The 21,738-nt window shown below is 42.8% G+C and overlaps 1 pseudogene; it reads right to left on the bottom strand.

Annotated features, from left to right (window-relative positions):
- Positions 1-4,272: 4,272 nt before the first annotated feature.
- On the bottom strand, positions 4,273-13,989 carry LOC147557561 (indole-3-acetic acid-amido synthetase GH3.5-like; annotated as a pseudogene).
- Between the last annotated feature and the right edge of the window lie 7,749 nt (positions 13,990-21,738).

The raw sequence follows: 21,738 nt of genomic DNA, 5'->3' as shown, positions 1-21,738 counted from the left end.
AAACAAACGTCTAAATCGGTTGATGCCGAGTCAACGAAAGTGTTGTCTAGTCCCCTAACTATGTGAAGTGCATGACAAGACACATGAAAATATGACTTAGACTACAATCGATATCGAATACTTCGTTTCGTCTATTAACTATGCAAAGTGCTTGACAAGACACATGAAAATACGATCAAAACGATAATCGAAATAAATGAACATCAATTTATAATCAAAACATCAAATCATATTAAACATAATCACGAATTCATCACATTTCATCTCATATAATCGACACACTAAAATTAGCTAAACCTGGTGATTGAATAAGAAATAGAAAGAAAATGATGAGAGAATCCCCCTTTTTCGATGTGGTTCGAGGCTAAGATCGTCGGAAAATATGAGTTTTTAGTTGCAGTCAATCTCCCCTTAGCAATTTTCTGGGTTCCCCATAGCGACCACCATCATCTTCTCCATTTAGAACACAACCTCCATTAAAGCTAAACCCTAGCTTTCTCTCTCTACAATTTCTAGTCCAAAACCAAATCAAACCACATGGGTAGCTAGCCAAGATGATGGGGAGCAAATGCCCAAAGGTTTCCGGCCAAAAAAGTGGTCGGAAATCCTAGATAATTCCGGCCAAAGAATCTTCAAGATCCGGCCAAAAAGATGAAGTTCCGGCCAAAAAGCTTAGATCAGGGCCAAAGGGAAGCTTTCCCGAGCTGTGTGCGCGCGTCCCTGGGCCGTCCCGTGCTGCCATTCTAGGTCCCGAGCTGGAGCGAAGCTTCCCGTGGAGGCATCTCGAGCTAGATGTTCCTGGCCGCTCCGGTAGGTGCTCTGTTCGTGCACAACAGCTGCTGCAGAACACGCCTGCAGTAGCGTCCCGAGCTTGAGGAAGCTGCTCCTGCCGTGCTTGCAGTCCCGTGCCGGCTGCCATCCCGATCTGCTGCTCGTATAGCAGCTCGGGCTGCTGCTCGGCCGACCAAGCTAGGCCGGCCTCCTCCTTCTCTCTTGCTCTCTCTCCCACTCAAACCCCTTAGAATCTTCAAGAACAAACCCTAGACAACCATAGCCTCTTTCTCTCTCTCTCTCTCTCCCTCCTTTCCAAGATAGAAGATGATGAATAGTAAACTCTAACTTGTGTTTACCACTCAAACCTTAGGGTCCTTTGACTTAGTCAACTTCTTTAGACTTTGTTGATTTGGATCCATAAAGAGAGGGTGCCCATATAGTTCTTCCTTGTCATTCTTCCTTGGGCTCTAGGGCTTTGATTTAGAAACCAAGAGAGTGCCTCCCCATCCTTGTCTCTACATCTTCAAATTCTCACAAAGGACTAGAATACCCTCAGACTTCTTTCTTTCATAACTTCCTCGTCCGAACTCGGAATTGATTTTCGTTTTCACCGTCGGACTCGTCATTTGATTTGCTTGATCTCTTTTTCTCTCGTTTTCGGAAATGAAATGATAGTGATAATTCGTTCTCTTTATTCTAAATTACATGTTTAACTCCAAAAAATGATACCTAACAAGAAAAACACATAAAATATTATGATAACACTAAAAAATGACTAATTAGTCTAAGTTAGGCTCTCCAAATGTGACATTTTCATGCACATCAGTAACCTTTCCCCCAACCCGTATTCGATCTTCGCCAAAACCTGTTAAACAATGATCATAAATTTCGGTGTGATGCGCTCTCACTTGGAGTTTTCGATATACCGCTAAGCTCTTTTGCCACTGTTGTCAAACGCCTGATCATTGTCATCGCTTGGGTCGTTCCTTGAGTTGCTTGGCTACCGGTCTGGCCACCTTGACCTAAGTTGGCGATCCTCTTGTCGGAGAGCTTTCCGAAAGTATCGAGGGAAGCTTGAGTGCGATTAGCAAAATCTTTCATCCCTGAGAACGATCCTATTCCCGGGAATATAGGACCCCTCAGACTGTCTGCTGCTCTGGTGTTTTTCCCGAGCAGGGATTTCAACTTGGTCTCTGCTATGTCTAGGTCGCTTCAAAGTTTTGTTATCTACTCTTCCTGCTTCTTTCTTTCGACCTTCAGCCGCTCGAGGGCTGCTGAGACCATTATGAGATATAAAGATCCTTCTCAGTCTTCACCGGGTGTTCATTTTTCTGCTAGCATGTCTTCTTGAAGATCTTTAGGAAAAGTAGTTAGTTCTGAAGAATTATTGAGTGAGGTTCAGGTTACCGAATCTGATGATTTGCTGGAGAGATCCCCTCCTTCTAGCGCCAAATGCTGATGTCGAAAATAGGCTCCCGGTTAGATCAGCATGAAAAAGGGAGTTGATGCATGACAGCCTCCATTATGATGGTATATTCTGTTTAGAGAGGAGAGATTCCTCTAATCAGCTCTGCTTCTATGCTCTGCTTCTTTGCTCCAGCTCCTCGCTCCTTGATCCTTGATCCTGTTCGCCTGTTCCCGAGGGGGGAAAATCTGCAAAGGGTTCGAAAACCGCTCCGACGCTCAAGATAGTCAGGGTGATCTTTGAAGTAAAAGAATGAATATCGATCGATCCTTTGGGGGGCGAGTTGTGAGAACTCTGAATATTGGGTGATCTTTTCGGGGTGAAGAGATCTTGTCCTGTGAAGGACGAAGTGGGGGGCCTTTTATAGGCGAAGTTAAACCGACTGTGATTAGTGGCGGTGGTGAGGCGGTGGCCGTCAAACCGTAAGGGAAGTTACCTCTTTTGCGTATCTAGGGTTTCTCTTCGAGTTTATCCCGAATCTTTGATAAGTGAAAGTTCCTAAGTTTAAGGATACTTTGTATATATCTTGCCGGAGTGATAGACTTTAAAGGAGAAGTTTCATCTTCTAGATACGTGGAGTCCAATCGGGCTTAAACACTTCCAGATGTGAGGCCGACTGAGATCTTTCTAGAAAGTCTAGGATTAAGTCATGAGATTGCGCATTGTTGATATCTCCCTAGTTCTGGGCGTAAGGTATGGGCCGAACCCGTGGAGACCCCCCTTATTCCTTTTAAGATCCCAGGGATGATCTATCCATGCCAAGGGCGTTTAATGTAGAGCTTATTTCTTCCGGCCGACCTCCCAGTTAGGGGAACGTATGGTGGACCATCATGTGTCTAGCTGTCCTGCTGCCTTAAGCTGAGTCGTTCCAAGAGACTTTAGGTCTGATCTTGACTCTTCAGACGTTAGTCGACGTCTGGACATTTTATGCATCATCATATATGATAATTAAAAAATAGTTTTCCAACCTTCTCTCATTCCTTGCAAAGGAATAAAGCGAAAGTTATTATCTTGATTGCATTAAAATCCGAGAAACGCTCTCGAATTCAAAACAAAAAAACGTCCGAGAATATCCCATTCCTAATGTTCGCTGCTACTTTAGTTAGATAGCTGAAAAGAATATTGAGGAACGTTTGAATCTAAGAAACAAGTTCTTCAGATTTAGCAACTAAAGGAATATGAGAAGAGTTCTTATGATTCATAGGGACAAAGGGTCAGAGTTTTAAAAGCAATGGCTAGGCCATTACAGGAAACTACTCTAAGTACCTGGAAGACAAAAGAAACGGAATTGCGAATTCCAGTTCTTGTATCTTCGTAAGCAAAGTTAGTTTGGCAAGTATAGTAGACTCCCTTCATCAGGTGTTTAAAACCGGATGTGCAGCTCAGTAGGAGCTCAAGGGAATTACATACTTGACTAAAATGAGGAAAGATCTAAGAGGGAGCAGAAGCAAGTAATTGCTAAGGATGCTGAATTGGATTAAAGTCTTCTTTTAGACACTAGTCTAGCTTAGAACTTAATAAGTGTTATTATGTTCTTCTAGAAACATCTAATGTTTTAAATCGGTGCTAAATTAACAAAAGTCGGTTCTAGGAAAACTGAAACGTTAAAAATGATACTATCAGGGTCGGCCCTGGGCCTAGGCGACCCAAGCGGTTGCCTAGGGTCCCCAAATTTAAGGGGCCCTAATTTTATATAACATTATATAATCTATATAGATAGTATCATTATATGTATTGTTTTATGCAGATATGTTACAAGTTTGTTTAGGTGGTAGAGTTAGTAGAGTAGTTAAATGGTGTTCCTAAGGTCAAGGGTTCGACTCCCATGACCTACATTATTTTTTGGATAATTTTTTCTTTTTCAAAAAAGATACTAAAAGAAAATGTGATTAGTGATCTAATATCGAAAAAAAACAAGAGTTTTGTGTGTAATTTTAACAACTATAAACTTTATAAAAACTGACAACTTTATATTTTTTTCGACTTAAAATGTAGGGGTCCCGTCGATAAGTCCGCCTAGGGCCCCCCAAAAATCAGGGCCGATACTGGACGGAATTGGTTATATAGTTGTTCTTCTCAACATACAAGAACTCGAAATAGGCCATGGTAGGAATAAGGGTATAAGATACTTCACTAGACTTTGCTAAAGGGTCTAGATTTACACCTAAATAGCACTCGGATGACACGTACATAGTAGAAACAAGTGGGAGGCCATTACAATAATAATCAAGAGTAGGAATATACTGAGACATGGACCCTGTAACAATAAATTCTATGTACTTAGTGTTGGGCCATAACCTAGTTATAATCCCTTGCCAAGACACTCTACTACACTTTATTTCAATAAACTCGGCGAGTTTAGGGTTTGGTTTAAGTATTTTCAACACAACTTCTATAACCGATGGATCAGTAATTTGGACTTGAATTGTTCCGGTTCGAATGTCATTACAAAGAAGTGCCCAATGGGTTTGTAAGAATTGTATAACACGAATGAACCCAGAAGCGAAACTAGCACCAGCACGAAGAACTTCATTGGTTTGGAGAAGCCCACAAAGCAACTGAGAGTACATGCTTTGGTAAGAATCTCGCCAAAGAATGGTTTCATTAGGGCTAGTATGATTGGTGTAGGGATCATAAGGTCTTTCTTTAAAATGTGAACTTTTATAGTAACTAGTAAGAGTTGGTCTAGCTACTAATCCTCCTGGTGTTTTTGCTTCTAATTTTGTGAACATGAAGTACATTTTTTTCCCTTTGTTCAAACCAGGAATATATTGGTTTATGATTGGCATCCGGAGTCTGGAAAGCAATGTTTTTCTTTCATTATCTTCTTCAATTGTTGGGAACAACTTTTTTTCTCATCCTGAACTTTCCGAACGGGAATTAAAATTATACGAAACCCATGTAAGTAACGACTTTATAAAAGATTACCGTAGAGACAAAACAGAATAAAGAAAAAAAAATTAAAAGACTATATATAATCACCTGGTGAGAAACTCAGAAATAGGACGGGCACAAAGACTTGGTGAAGTATCCTCAATCGCTATACGATTAATATCGTGTGGAATATATTCGTAAGTGATAACGAGCATGATCTTCTTGAAGGTTTCTCGATCCGTATGTCCATCTGACCCATGTCTTTGTAAATAGTCATTACTATAGGCTACAATCAAAGGATTCAAACCGGTCAACTCTGGTTTTGTCATTGCATCAAATTGACATAAGACACATGAGGAAGTTCCAATAGTATGGACTTCTAAGTCTAATGATTTTAAATCATACGACACATGTGAATTTTGTTCAAAAGGACTATTTGACAAAGTCACCTTTTCGAAAGGAAGCTGTGACTAGTGAACTAATAGTCTTCATACATACGGATGTATGTAAAACTATTAATACACTAACTAGAGTTAACCAGAATCCACTTGACAAAAATATAAGTCATTCGATTGGATCGGGATGATGAATATTTAAGTCGAAAATTTGATGACCATCAAGAGGTTGAGAAATAGTTTCTCATCTTGCTCCAAACACATCATATGGGTGATGAGTCCAGTGGGAGTAATCAAACATGTTAGACATGAGTCGATTAATGATGGGTATGCCAATCTTCCGAACACTTTATGGGGTATATTCTCAACACGGTCGTTCTTCCTACCTAACCACATTCCGTCAATAGTTGAAAAGACACCATAAGAGTATGGGTTTTGAATGGTTCAAAAGAGGTCTTTTCTCAAGGTCTAGAGATATGAAACTAACGTAAATGGTTACCGAGAACCAAGTTGTCATATCAAACAAAATATTTCTTTATGCGATAAAGAAATACGGGGATTCTTCCCCCAACAATCAGCGAACAAGGTGGGAGAAATTTAAGATATCGAAGAAATTCGATACGAGCAACAAACTGACAATGGTATTACAAACCAACGAAGGTATACAAATGTCAGAAATTACGATTTTTATCTATTCTAACCGATAGATATGGAAATAGAGGTAGAGATAGTAGATCTCGGAGATCCTTCCGCATAAGTCGAATTAGATTCGCAAGAGAGCCCTCAAGGAGTTGAGAGCGTCTCAAAGTTGTTCAATCCCCTCGTAGGCCTTGAAGGCTCATAGATTTGTCTCAAAGGACTAAATCCTACTGAAGAAGAGATGAGCTACCTACACAAAAGCTATGACGGAATCACTCTGAAATATGGCTTGGAGTCATAACATCATAATGGAATCTACGTCTGAAATCAAGTTTGGAAAAGTTTGGAACTTTATCTATTTTCTTAAAGGAATAGTTCATGTTAAGTACAAATATGTTTTCAAAGAGTTTGAAAAATGGACAAGGATGGAAACATTAGTGTTTCCCAGAGCAAGACTAGAAAAGAAGGTCAACGAATTCTTGGTTTAGACCATGAAAAGACCATCTCTAAAGTCACGATGTTTAAGATCATACTGATCAATCAATAAGCAATAGAATGTGTACATGCCACATTTCGAAGAAGAGTTGACCCTCCTGAAAGCTAAGTGACAATTGCAAGCTTTAGAAATCCATCAAAGGATTGAAGCATGCAAGTAGGAGTAGGAATCTTCGATTCTGCAAAGTAATCAAAAGTTGGTTTCTTTAAAGAATGAAGATAAATCTTGAATTCAGAAAGTTCTAGAAGGTTAGTGGGAGTGACCCAGTTTTCTTTGGTCTGGTATGTAGACAACATACTAGAGATTGAGAACAACATTCTGATGTTGAAAACAGTTTAGAATTAGCTCAATAAAAAGGACCACACACAAAGGTGAAAGGCTTTTGGGCATCAAAGATCTATATGAATATATCGAGAAGATGATAAGACTTATTCAAGAAAAGTCTAATATGAAAGACTCAAAAAGAGTAATTCTACCCAAGTCTCAGGGAACATAGGTGAGCAAGATTCAGAATTTGAGATATTCTGATGAGCAAGCATGCATGCGAAAGATGATTATGCTCAAGGCATAAGATCGGTCATGTTAGACATGATTAGCGTTCACCTTGACGTCTCATAATACTTGGAGTATCTATGGTCGTCACCAATCAAATCTAGATTAGCTGATCTGGATCGCATAAAGTTCTGAAGAATAACTTATTTTTCGTAGGAAAATAAAAATGGTTGAAAAGTCATATGTTCCAAATTTCCAGAACAAGATGACAATCTTAACTTGGAAGAACAGTAAGCTGGAAAGGATCCAAGAAGGGACTGTTGCAAACTCTACAAACAAAAGAAAATAGTTAAAGCTTTAATTTAGTATTAAAATACTAAAGATTATCATCGGGATGATAACTAGCAAAATCCACATAGATTAGATCTACTAAACTAAACTGTCACCTAAGACTAAATATGGAAGTGATTCCAGGGTCATAGGCATTAAGCTTTCTTGAAAAGCTTAGACTGGTAAACTTGAGGGTGTAAGAAGTTACACGGAAAGGCTCAAGATTTACAAACTCTTATTATCTGAAATAATTTAATTATTTCGCCGTTAGATCGTGGTTTAGTATTTAACCAACAGTCCCAAAAAATAGTGAAGCATTCCAAGTAGGATTATCAGATACGTGATCTGGTAATTGAAACCCTACCAAGTGAATTTGGAATAGATTCATTAAGTCCCTAGTCCAGGTCATTGAATGGACAACAATGACTTACGAAGACTAGCATGTGAGATTGACTGATAGCGCGGTTTCATGGGCTATGCGAATTGGGAATTTGAGTCAATTACATGGGAGTATGATTGGGAATATAAACTGGATAACCCGACATGAGATTTCTTTAATGAGTATTGAAATACTTCATGAACTCTCATAGCCAAGATTGGAGAAATTCCTTAAACATGAGTGCTTCACTCATCTTATGTAAGGAGTATCAAACTTTGGTACCGCCAAACGTCATGCCGTAAAAGGATGTTATAAACGCGGATTCCCGGGAATGACACAATAGACATGAAGTTAAATGGGAGTACAAGAGTAGATTATGTCCTCCTAACTAGGTTAAGATTAGTATCTCAGGGCCACTTGAGGAGAAGCAACTGAAAATCTACGGTCGTACTCTAGATCAAGAGAGTCTGAAAAGATATGATGTATCAGATGAGATGCGAAGTGACATAGGAATCGAGCATTGCACTTGTTTTAAATACAAGTGGGAGACTGAAGGATATAGTCATTCAGTCTGAAGGAAATGTCCTTGCGAAGGAGTGTCCTTCGACCAAGATGGCAATGCTTACAATTTGTCAGTTAGGATGATGATGACTTTATCCGGAAGATCATCTAGTCCGGTCCAATTAGGGGTCGTAATGCTTAGCTAGAAGCCGTTTACGATCGTCGGATCACTTCAGTAATCCGCGGCTAACATAGACCGAATCCTACAATGGGTTACACCAAAGAGTGGTAGCTTGATCGGAGAGAGTTGACTTGCGGGAGCTTGCCTATAGATGGATATGATCTAGTCTGATAGTGCTCAAAATATAGAAAAGAATCGGACTCGAAAGGGAAGCCCGAAAGGGGCAGAACCCACTTTTAAGGGCATCCAAGGGATTCCCTTAGAGGGAGATCCCTGGCAGACCACTTAAGGAGTATGGGCCGAACAGACTAAGCCCATTAAGGGCTAGTCTGGTTGTCCATAGCATGAGGAAACCCTAATGATTTACGAAGACTAGCATGTGATCCAGTCTGATAGTGCTCAAAAGATAGAAAAGAAAGGGGGTTCGAAAGAGAAGTCCGAAAAGGGCAAAAAACACACTTTTGGGTCGGGAAAGGAATCCCTTAAAGGGATTCCCCTGGCCGGCCATATAAGAGAAGTGGGCCGGCCTAAACAAGCCCATAAGGGGCTGTTATGGCCGACCACACTAAGGGGAAACCCTAATTAGGGAATCCCAGATAAATAAAACTCTTTTTGTGCTTAACTTTTCTGAGGGACTTTTTAGGATTCCTTATTTGAGTGGGACTCTACTAAGGTAATGCCTATATAAGGACCAGTTATGAGAACAGAAAAGGTGTGGATTTTGCTCAGGAGAAAACTTCATCTCTATCACAATATACAGCTAAAGGAGAGAGAGGGTTTTTGAGAAAAAAGCTCCCAATCTGTCTATGGAGTCAAAAGAAGAATGGTTCTTCTTCTCAACCTCTAATGGAGTTTTTGCGGATAACAAAGAAGGGAGATCAAGTTATTTACTTGGGTGTCTCAAGTAGAGGAGCGACAATCGGAGCTCTCATCTTCTTCAGGATAAAGTTAATGGAATCTAGTTCGTGGGAAAGCGAATCCAGGTATTCTTCTTTTAGTTTCTAGTTCATTATTAGTTCATGCATATGATCCTGGTTAATTAAGGTTAAACATATGATGTTTGAGATTCGCCTTACAACACTAGTTAGATGATTAGTATGTATTAGATACGTACAAACCCTACATAGCTGACCTGTTACCTTAAGCCGGGTTTACCCGATGGACTTCAGGTCTGATCTTGACTCTTCAGACGTTAGTCAACGTCTAGACATTTTATGCATCATCATGAGTCCCGCCACTCCTCGATCGAAAGTAGTGAGACTGAGGAGTAGAAGTAACCCATGTTTTTAAATATTGAAGACCCTGAAGACGAAGGGTTTACCTGGACCAGAGATGTTTTGAGAAGCTTGGTCTTTCCTTTTGGATTTCTAGGGCTATACATTCCCGAGCTGATTTGTACCGAACCGTTCGAGGTGCTTTGTGAAATCTTCTTTCTAATCAGTACTGATAAGGTCTTTTTTACTTGGCTATTTTTCGCCAGAGCTGATCTCAAAAGGTATTTGTTTTCTCTGAGACGAGGTACACGTCTTTTTTCTTGCGTGACACGTCTTAAGTTCTGCTAGAACGAATCAATTTTCTTTCCATTCGTGATTCTGTGACGTCATAGATTTGATCTTCAGATCGCGCATTTTCGGAGATAATCCTTTGGACAATTGTGCACGGTAGCTATGTTGCCATGCGCGGACATGTGGCGTTTTGCGTCTAGAGAAACCAGCGCGTCTCCTCGAGCTCTGCTAACGCCTCCTTCGAATTGACCGTTTCGAGCCGTCAGTTTCTCCTAGTCATTATGACTCTGCGTGTTCCTGAGATGCGTTTATACTTCCGTCTTAATGATTTTCATTCGTTGGGGGATCACTTCGTGACTATAAATAAACTCCTCTAGTTCCTGATTTCTCATCAACACTTTACCCTTGTATTCTTCTCTTGTTTTACTGAACTTTCTAATCTCTGTTTTCAGCTACTGAAATTTCTAGATGAGGCCCTTGTTCGAGTTTATGTTAGGTGTTCTCGTTGGCGATTTTTTTCCGATGATGGAGATAGTTTAAGGGTAACTTTTCTGATAATGGACGTGGTTACCCTACGTGCCATATTGGGAAGTTCCACAGAGGTGTGTGTTTACCAGTGTTACCTTCAACTGGGAAGGTGACGGTGGTGGAAAGAGGGTTATTTCTTCTTTGGTTGTTTTTTTGCTTTGGCAGTCCTTTGGAAGGTGGATCTAGATGGCCAGCTTTTTTTTTACCGAATTACACGACCGTTCTTCTAGCCTTTCGCGTTCTTTGTTTTTTTTTTTCTTGCCCTGTCTCTTCTTTTTGTGGGTTTTATATCCACCTTCTATTTTCTCTTTTGCAATTTTTTTGTAATAGATCTGAATGGTGACACTCTTCTTGATATATTTTGGTTGCAATTTCTTCTGTAATAGGTCCTGCTTAGAGAATTAAATAAAATCACCCTTTTCATTTTCTGATGTTCCCTTACTTGTTTGAGCGTAAGTCTTTTGATCTTCTATTTTCCATCCGTTTTTGTTCACCGCGACTCTTCGATGTTCGTGCCCTATTCATGACCGCCCTTGTGTTTTATAAATACGCGTGAGAGTAGAGTACGAATGCTCTGTGATTCTTGTTATTGATATCCTGATGGTTAGTGGAACTCTTCCTGGTGGTGGCATAAGGGTGGCCTTCTACATGTCCTCAACGACCGTGACTCTTCTATCGAAAACTTATGCATGGAAGTGGTCGGTGAAGGTTTTGTTGATGTTCTTCTTCCACGGGACCTGTTGGAAGAAGACAACCTTTCGGCGTTGGCCGTAGTTAGACTACTTTATCCCCTGGTCTATTCATTATCCGGTACCAAGAGCATGTCTGAACCTGGCATTTTTTCGGTTGTCGGGTTTATGGTTCGCCGTCGTGGGGGTAGTCGGCTGCTTGCCGTAATTGTCAAGGCCTTAGTGGACATCGGCGGCCCTCCAGCTGCTCCTTCCTATTCTTCCGATGTGTAATTATTATAGCTTTTTGATGTTTTTAGTAAACTTTCGTCAATGGTTGTCACCTTTAATCCTTTTACTTGCTTGTCTCTCTTTTGTTTGCTTCTGTATAACAAGATCATTGAACAAATACACATTATGGTTGATTAGCCCTAATCTTACAAATGCAATTATCCTATCTTACTACGCATGCTCCAAAGGATTGCTCCTGCATAAAAGAAAAGTTAGACCTATTCTAACATGACCTAACTGACTAATTCCTTCTGTAAAATAAAGCCCAAATTAGCCCTGTATAACTATTTTCGAATTATTTTCAGATCTGGATTCTGCCCCTGGTCGTGACCTTAGCTACCACGGCTACTTCGTCGGCTTGAGCACGACTAGTTTTGCTAGAACTTCTCCTTGGGCCCTGGTCGTGGCTTTCACTACCAGGGTTGTTTTCGTTGGCTTGAGCTCAACTAGTTTCGTTAAGACTTCTCCTTGAGGTCTCTAGTCGTGGCTTGGCTACCAGAGTTGTTTTCGTTGGTTTGAGCTCAACTAGTTTCGTTGGGACTTCTCCTTGAGGCCTCTGGTCGTAGCTTGGTCTACCGGAGATACTTATTTTTGTCAGCTTGAGCACGACTAATTTAGTTAGGACTTCTCCTTGAGGCCTCTGGTCGTGGCTTGGCTACCAGAGCTGTTTATTTTCATCGGCTTGAGCACAAAATGTTTAGTTAGGACTTCTCCTTTAGGCCTCTGGTCGTGTCTTGGGCTACTAGAGTTGTTTTCGCTGGGTTGAGCTCAACTAGTTTCGTTGGGACTTCTCCTTGAGGCCTCTGGTCATGGCTTGGGCTACCAGAGCTTCTTGTTTTCGTCGGCTTGAGCACGACTAGTTTAGTTAGGACTTCCCTGAGGCCTATGGTCGTGGCTTGGGCTACCAGAGCTGCTTGTTTTCGTCGACTTGAGCACGAATAGTTTAGTTAGTGATGATGTCGAAATTTTGCTCCCGGTTAAATCAGCATGGAAAAGGGAGTTGATTCCTCTGTTCAGCTCTGCTTTTCAGCTCTGCTCTGCTCCTCTACTCTACTCTTGTGCTCTGGCTCTCTGCTTTGGCTATGTTTCTCCGCTCCTCGCTCCTTGCTCTAGCTCCTGACTCCTTGCTCCGACTCCTGGATCCTTGCTCCTGGTCGTCTGTTCCCGAGGGGGAAAAACCTGAAAAGGGTTCGAAAACCACTCCGACGCTCAAGACAGTCGGGGGTGCTCTTTGCAGTAAAAGAATGAATATTGATTGATCCTTTTGGGGGCGAGTTATGAGAACTCTATTTTTGGGGGGTGATCCTTCTTGGTATAAAGAGATCGTATTTTTGGGAGAGAGCGTGTGTCTGTCCTCAAGAGATCGTGTTCTATGAAGGACGATGTGGCGGGCCTGTTATAAGCGAAGGTAGGCCGACTGTGATTAGTGGCGGTGGTGAGGCGGTGGCCATCAAACCGTAATAGAAGTTACCTCTTTTGCATATCTAGGGTTTTTCTTCGAGTCTATCCCGGATCTTTGATAAGGGAAAGTTCCTAAGTCCAAAGATACTTCATTGATATCTTGCCGGAGTGATAAGACTCTAAAGGAGAAGTTTCCTCCTTTAGATACGTGGAGTCCAATCGGGCTTAAACACTTCAAGATGTGTAACCGACTGAGATCTTTCTAGAAAGTCCAGGATTAAGTCATTAGGTCGCGCAGTGCTGATATCTTCCCAGTTCTGGGCGTAAGATATCGGCCGAACCTGTGGAGACCCCCCTTATTCCTTTAGAGATCCCAGGGCTGATCTGTCCATTCCGAGGGCGTTTTGTGCAGAGCTGGTTTCTTCTGGCCGACCTCCCAGTTAGGGGAATGTGTGGTGGGCCATCAGGGGTTTTAGCTGTCCTGCTGCCTTAAGCCGAGCTGTTCCGAGAGACTTTTGGTCTGATCTTTGACTCTTCAGACGTTAGTCAACGTCTGGACATTTTATGCATCATCATGAGTCCTGCCACTCCTTAGTTGAAAGTAGAGAGACTAAGGAGTAGAAGTAACTCGTGTGTTTTACTTTGAAGGCCAGAAGTCGAAAGTATTACCTTTCCCAGTGTTGTATCGTGAAGCTCTCTAGGCCTTACCTAGACCATGGCTGTTTGGTGGAACTCTGTCTTCCTGTCAATAATCCAAAGTTGATGGATGTTTATGAATTGGGGATCTTCTTCAACTAAGTACTTCCCTTGCCAGGGTTGGCCCAGCCGTGTTCTTGCTTTGACGTGTGGTTTATTATTCCAACATACGCTTCGTCTTCTGTGCGAGTAATTGATCTTCTCCATGCGTGATTTTGTGACGTCACAGATTTGATTTTCTGACTGTCTATTTACGACGCTGATCCCTTTGAATTAATATTCAAGGCAACACTTTCGCCATGCGTGGACACGCGGTACCTTGCTAGTGGGAGAGTAGGCGCGTTCCCCAGGGTTCTATTTATTCCTAACGCCATCTTTGGCTAATCTGGACCGTCGAATGTCTCTAGCTATTGATTGAAGAGATGTTAGGGTTTTCCAACTGTGACTGCTACCGCGTGTCTCTTTCCTATTGGCTCGGTGCGTGTTAGCCTAAACCCTCAACCTGAGTCTTTTTAAACCTCCGGATTTGCTCATATTTCCTTCTTTTACTTTCTTCGTCTAATCAGTTCTACATTTCTTGAGTTGTGCTCTTTTTCCTTCTCTATTTTTGCAAAAGAATGGCGACTCCTTCTTCCACCGCTGATTTCTCCGGTCAAAATCGTTTTACAAGTGGGATGACTCAAGAGTAGATCGACGCTCTTCGAGATGCTCATGCGATTCCAGCCACTGTTGAACTTCTTCTTCCATCGCCCGAAGACAAGATTTACCTTACTGATGACCGCCGCGTTGGTGTATGCGAGGTTTTCTTCAATCTGGGGTTGGTGGTTCCTTTCCCTCTCTTTCTTGTTGACTTGCTGAACCATTATGGGCTACAACTGTTTCAACTGAGTCCTAACGCCGTAATGACCATCATTGCCTATTACTTCCTCTGCCTTCATCGTGGAAAAAAAGCGAGTCTTTATGCTTTCGACAAGATTTTTTCGGTACTTTACTTCTCGTGTAGGTCCACTCTTTTCTACTCTAAATATCCCTACGGTTTACAAGGATCGATTCCTTTTTGTTCGTCCCTCTCTGGCAACTGAGGACTATGGTTTTCGTGTGTCCGGTTCTGTCCATGTTCGTCCAAAAATCGTCCCTGATGAGGGAGATGTTAGATGTTTTGAAGCTTTAATCGCTGTGGATAGGAGGAAAGAGGGTTTCATCCCTGAAAGCGTCGCTGATCTACAAGCCCTTTATCAGAAAAAAACGCTTCCTTCTCTTCCTGGTGAGTTTTGGTCGGATATGCTTCTTCTTTTCTTTTCGATATTTCCTTATGTGTCTGATCTTCTTGCTCTCCTTCTTGATTTTAGCTTTCCTGGGAAAACGGAATAGGGCTGAAGATATTCCGTCTTCTTCTAGTGTCAAAAGATCTCGTACCAAGTCTCTGGTCAGCCAGAGTTCAGCCGGCGTCGTTATTCGGGAACCTATCAGCCCAGCTTTTTCTTCAATTCCTACCAGTTCTTCTCCTCTTGCTTCTCTTTGGCTAGTAAAGGGAAATCTTCGTCTGCCCTGAGTTTATCGGCGAAGATGTCCAATTTGCCCAAGGACGTTCCCCGTCACGTGACTTCTCTGATTGATGGCCTTTATCTCCATTTCCAGAATGAGGTACTCCCAGCACCAGTTCTTCGCTTTCTCCTTTTTCTTCCTTTCCTAATTTTTTTGTATTTTTTCCCCCTTTTCAGAATTATGAGGTCAGTCATGATGTCGCGTCCCACTTGTCCTCAATTAAGCGTCTGGAGTCCCAGCTTGCAAAGGCTAAAAAAGACGCTTTGTCTTATAAAGCCGAAACTGAAATCTTGGCTAACGACGTGAAGATAGCTTTCGCCGAACGAGACTCGTGGAGGTTGGAGGCGGAGCAGTATAGAGCCAGTGCTGAACTTCAATCTTCTCAGTCTGACGCTCGTGTTATTAGTCTAGAAAAGAGACTTCAAGCCCTTCAGGAAAAGAGGCCACTTTGATTCAACAAAGGGAAAAAGACAGGGCCGCTCTTCAAGCTTCTTACAAGAATATCTTCGAGTTAGCCGACTCGAATCGTAAGAAGGCGATAACAACTTTTAAAGAGGGGATGAGTTCTCAGCGATCTTGAGGCAGCAGCATAAATCCGCGCTTCAGGTTGCCTGGGATGCAGCTCGCCGTTTCTACGTTCCCAAGGAAGTCACTCCTCTGCGTCATCTTGATAAAGAGCGAGTAGCCTTGTCCGTTAATGCTGTTGTTGCTGGTCGAGGTTGGGAGGAAGACTTTCCCTTTAGCGAAGACGAGTGGGATCAGGAGGTTACCAACTCTGTGGTCCATGTGGGTGATGATTCTGACAAAGGCTCTGCTTCCTCCGTTCCTGGTCCCGATGATCGTTCTGGTCCTCTCCTTTCTGGTGATGAACCGTAGTTATCTTTGTTTCTCTTTAGTTTTCTGGATATTTTTCTTTTACTGTTCGAATGGTGAGCCTGCTACAATGGCTTTTTTCTGCTTTAATCTTAAAGGTTTTGATTTGCTTCCATATCCTGTTGCTGCACATATAAGAATCTCCCAAAGTAGGGCACAGTTAGTTTATCCCCACTTACTAATGCAATTTCCTAGGCTTACTACACATGCTCCGAATGATCGCACCTGCAAGAAAAACAATTTCAGACCTAGTCTAGCATGCCTAAGCTTACTATTTCCCTCTGCAAAAGAGAACCCGAGTTAGCCCTGTGTGAAAAGTTTTGAATAGTGTTAGAGTTTTTAGCTCTGCCCCTGGTCGTCTATACCAGAGCTGTCTTTGCTTAACTAGTTTCACTAGGACTCCTCTTTAGACCTCTGACCACGGCTTTCGCTATCAAAGCTGCTATCACCAGCTTGAGCCCAACTAGTTTCGCTAGGACTTCTCCTTAGACCTCTTGTCGTGGCTTTCGCTACCAGAGCTGGTTTCGTCGGCTTGAGCGCAACTAGTTTCGCTAGGACTTCTCCTTAGTCCTCTGGTCGTGGTTTCGCCATCAGAGCTGATATCGCCATCTTAAGCTCGACTAGTTTAACTAGGACTTATCCTTAGTCCTCTGGTCGTGGCATTCGCTACCAGAGCTGGTTTCGCCGACTTGAGCTCAAGTAGGTTTACTAGGACTTTTCCTTAGGGCCCTCGGTTGTCGCCATAGCTACCGAGGATGTCCTGTCCCTGGTCGTGGCTTTCGCTAGCAGGGTTGCTTTCGTCGGCTTGAGCTCGACTAGTTTTCACAGGGACTCCTCCCGTGCCCCTAGTCGTTGCCTTAGCTACCACGGTTGGCTTCCTCATTTCAAGCATGAATAGTTTCGCAAGGACTTCTCCATATACCCTCAGTCACCTTCATCGGGGCGATAGTTTTAACTAGGACTTCTCCTTAGGGATCCTTAGGAACCACGTTTTACTCGAATAAAGAGTTAAGTTTAGCTAGGACTCCTCCTTGTGAGGCCTCGGATTGCAGCCGTAGCTACCGGAGCTACCTCCTTTGCTGGCTTGAGCCGATTAGTGTAACTAGGACTTCTCCATGGGACCTTGGTGAGGGGTCGGTTTTTACTCGAGCAAAGTTCAGTTTAATTAAGACTGCTCCTTAGGGCCCTCAGTCGTTGTCGTAGCTACAGAGGCTATCCTGTCCTTGGTCGTGGCTTTCGCTTAGCAGGGCTGTTTAACTTAGGGCCCTTGGTCGTTGCTTTCACCTACCAAGGCTGCCTTTAGGTCCTCTAGTCGTGGCTTTCGCTGTCAGGGCTACCTGCTCGATTCAGAGCGAGATGAGTTTAACTAGGACTCCTCCTGTTATAGTGTTTTTGTAAAAAAATATTTTATTTTGCTAGATAAAATGTGTAGCTAGTTACTAAAAATATTTTATTCTGTTAGTTAAAATATGTAGCCAGCAACGCTACTTTTCTTGCCTAACGGCTAAAATAATATATATATATATATAGGTAAAATATGTAGCTAGTAGCGCTACTTTTCCTGCCTAACGGCTATAATAGTATATATATATAAGTATTTTGTGTGAGATTGAGGAGCAATACTAACCTTAGCGGCGCTATTCCTGCATGTTCACGGTGTGATCGAAGTTGGTGACTTTTCCGGTGCTTGCAAGGGGGGGAACTACTGCTGGTCGTCGACAATGTCGAGCCGAGACAGCGTAGCATTCTCTTGCGGCCGCCTGATCTCCCTTTACTGTTCCCACCAGGTTCGATCCCGGGATCGGGAATTTTATAGCTAGGTGGTTTATTGAGAATACGGCTCGTGATTCTCTCAAGAAGTTCCTTCCTTGGATGACATTGTACGCATGCAGCTTGTCGATGACCACAAATTCTATCATCAATGCTCTGCTGGTTGCCCCTTCCCCGATAAGTATGGGTAAGGTAACCTTCCCCCCGGCCTATACTCGATCCTCGCCAAAACCTGTCAAATAATGATCATAAGTTTCGGTGTGTTGTGCTCTCACCTGGAGTTTCTGGAGGCACGCCCGGCTTATGATCTCTGCGGAACTCCCGGCGTCAATTTGAATGCGCCCTATTTTCTGATTGGCGACTAACGCTGTTATCACCAGGGGATCCGTGTGGGGTAGGGGTGGGAATTTTGCCCGAGAGCCCGAAACCCGGCCCAGAACGCCCGAGTCCGATTGATAAACGTTCAGCCCGAAACCCGACACAGGTTATGCACGCCCGACCCGTCTATAGATAGTGGGCGGGCTTGGCCTTCAACTAAAAAACCCCTGCCCGAGTAGCAAGCCCGTCTGTTGAGCCCGAATAACAAGCCCGTCTATAAGCACCCCTAAAGTTTGGCCCGTATATGGATTTAATTCATTCCGTCATCTAGATCTAACGACCAGGAAAATAAAATTCTCTAATCAAGCCCGTTAGATCTAGGTTGATGGTAGGTTAGTCCTTATAAATGACACATAAACCCCCACTTTGACCAAATCCTAGCTTCATTGCCGCACCTTTTTACAATGTTGTATAGAGAAAATGAGAGATTGGAAGAATTATTTGCCAAATTCCCACTTCTATTATCTTTGATTTCATCAAAAGTTATTATTTGATGTTGATTATACATACTTAGAAGATGGAAGATGAACTAGAATCAAGTACCCATCTCTAATATTCAGATATTTGATGTTTCTTCTTCTTCTTCTTCTTCTTCTTCTTCAATCTAGCTCTCTTTCTTGCTCTCATCCTCATGTTCTTCTCTTTAGATGTATAGAGTAGTTATTTGTTGTAAAATACAATATTTGTATAATGTGATTTGTTATACCAAAATAATCTATGTTCAAATTTGATAGTGTTATGTTTATTGTGCCCATTCTTTTATCCTCTTCTTGTATGATAGTATAAATTGGTAATGTTTAATCTACTACTATTATAAACAATATATCAAATCTAGGGACCGTTGCTCTGTATGATATAATTTTCTTTTTTGCCAATACCAAATCTTATATTAGATGGAAACCCCTGTTAGATATCTGTTTTTGGGCAATTTTTTTTTTTATATTTTAAAGTGAAGGGCCCGTTACCTGCCCGCCCGAAACCCGTTGAGCCCGTCATGGGTTACTACCCATGGCGGGCTTTGTTCAAGAAATATTCTATTTTACCTGGCCCGAGCCCGCTCGAGAAGTCTGTTGGGCTATTGCATCCCCTACCCGAAACGCTCGAGCCCAGAGTTGAGATGCCCATGGGCGCCCGAGCCCGGCCCAATTCCCACCCCTAGTGTGGGGTGCGATCACCCCTTTTAGGTCATCGTCGGTGAAAACCACAGGAGGTGAGACCTCGTTGTGGGTCGTCATGACTTCGTGGTTCTTTCGTCGTCGTTTGTTGCTTCTGTCCTCTACACGAGTTGGTCCCCCAGCTATGACGTTGACACTTTCTTCGCTCTCGGATTCGGACTTCGTTTCCGCCTCTGCGAATATTTCCGCCAGAGTTTCTGATATTTCGCCGAGCTCTTAAGCCAGTGCTGTCAAACGCCTTACAGCTGTCACCGCTGGGGTCGTGTCTTGGGTTCCCTGACTATCGGTCTGGCCTCCTTGACTTAAGTTGACGGTCCTTTCGTCGGAGGGCTTTCCGAACGTATCGAAGAGAGCTTGGGTGAGATCAGTAAAGTTTTTCGTTCCTGAGAACGATCCTATTCCCGAGCACGTAGGACCCCTCATATTATCTATTGTTCTGGATTTTCCTCGAGCAGGGACTTCAGCTTGGTCTCTGCTATGTCTAAGTCGCTTCGAAGTTTTGTTATCCTATCTTACTGTTTCCTTCTTTCGACTTTCAGCCGCTCGAGGGCTGCTGAGATCATTATGAGATATAAAGATCTTCTCGTTCTTCACCGGGTGTTCGTTTTTCTACTAGCATGTCTGCCTGAAGATCTTTAGGAACAGTAACTAGTTCTGAAGAAGTATTGAGTGAGGTTCAGGTTACCGAATCTGATGATTTGCTGGAGAGATGCCCTCCTTCTAGCGCCAAATGCTTATGTCGAAATTTGGCTCCCGGTTAAATCAGCATGGAAAAGGGAGTTGATGCATGACAGCCTCCGTTATGATGGTATATTCTGTTTGGAGAGGAGAGATCCTCTGTTCAGCTCTGCTTCTCTGCTCTGCTCTGTTCCTCTACTCTGCTCATGTGCTCTAGCTCTCTGCTTTGGCTCTGTTTCTCCGCTCCTCGTTCCTTGCTCCGACTCCTAGATCCTTGCTCCCGTTCGTCTGTTTCCGAAGGGGGAAAACCTGCAAAGGGTTCGAAAACCGCTCCGACGCTCGAGACAGTGAGGGTGCTCTTTGTAGTAAAAGAATGAATATTGATTGATCCTTTTGGGGGCGAGTTATGAGAACTCAGTTTTTGGCGGGTGATCCTTCCTGGTATGAAGAGATCGTATTTTTGGAAGAGAGAGTGTGTTTATCCTCAAGAGATCGTGTCCTATGAAGGACGATGTGGGGGGCCTTTTATAGGCGAAGGTAGGTCGACCGTGATTAGTGGCGGTGGTGAGGCGGTGGCCGTCAAACCGTAATAGAAGTTACCTCTTTTGCATATCTAGGGTTTCTCTTCGAGTCTATCCCGGATCTTTGATAAGGGAAAGTTCTTAAGTTCAAGGATACTTCGTTGATATTTTGCCGGAGTGATAGACTCTAAAGGAGAAGTTTCCTCCTTTAGATACGTGGAGTCTAATCGGGCTTAAACACTTCAAAATGTGTAACCGACTGATATCTTTCTGGAAAGTTCGGGATTAAGTCATTAGGTCGCGCAACGCTGATATCTTCCCAGTTCTGGGCGTAAGATATGGGTCGAACCTGTGGAGACCCCCTTTATTCCTTTAGAGATCCCAGGGCTGATCTGTCCATGCCGAGGGCATTTTGTGCAGAGCTGGTTTCTTCTGGCCGACCTCCCAGTTAGGGGAATGTGTGGTGGGCCATCAGGGTTTTAGCTGTCCTGTTGCCTTAAGCCGAGCTGTTCCGAGAGACTTCTGGTCGGATCTTTGACTCTTCAGACGTTAGTCAACGTCTGGACATTTTATGCATCATCAGTTAGGACTTCTCCTTTATCGAGTTGTATTTTTGTAAAAATACCATTTATTGAAAGAAAACTCTAGCTTGTAGTTTTACTCTCCCACCCAACGATTTTATTTGTAAAATGAATTAAAAATAAAATAGGATGATGTAGTAGCCGTTCGCCATACCTGAGCTGCTTTTATTTTGGCATATCTGTTGTGGGATCTCCGTTGAAAACCTTATCTCCTTCGACGGTTGCCGGGTTTGTTGTCTCCTCGCCAAAATCTGGGGCGAGATCAGATAGCATTTTAGAGCTACTTCTTGATTCCTTCTGACCGTCCCTATGAGGTTTGTTCCTGGGACTGGGAATTTTATCATTATGTGGTTCATGGAGATTATGGCTCATGATTCCCTCAGGAAGTTCCTTCCTAGTATGATGTTGTAGGCATGCATTTTGTCGACTATGGCGAAGTTTTGCATCATAGCCTTTTTTACCTCCCCGACTCCTATTAGTATAGGTAACGAAGCTGTTCTATCAGTTTCTACTTGATTTGAGCTGAACCCTGTCAAACAAGATTTGTATGATTTAAGGTATTGAGGACTTACCCCGAACTTTTGAAAGCATGTACGACTCCT

The sequence above is a fragment of the Eschscholzia californica genome, unplaced genomic scaffold, assembly GCF_041429995.1.
Source record: "Eschscholzia californica isolate CP2 unplaced genomic scaffold, dmEscCali1.0.p SCAF_2, whole genome shotgun sequence".
Taxonomy (NCBI): domain Eukaryota; kingdom Viridiplantae; phylum Streptophyta; class Magnoliopsida; order Ranunculales; family Papaveraceae; genus Eschscholzia; species Eschscholzia californica.
Note: the sequence above shows the minus strand (reverse complement) of the source record. Positions and strands in the feature narration are given on the sequence as shown.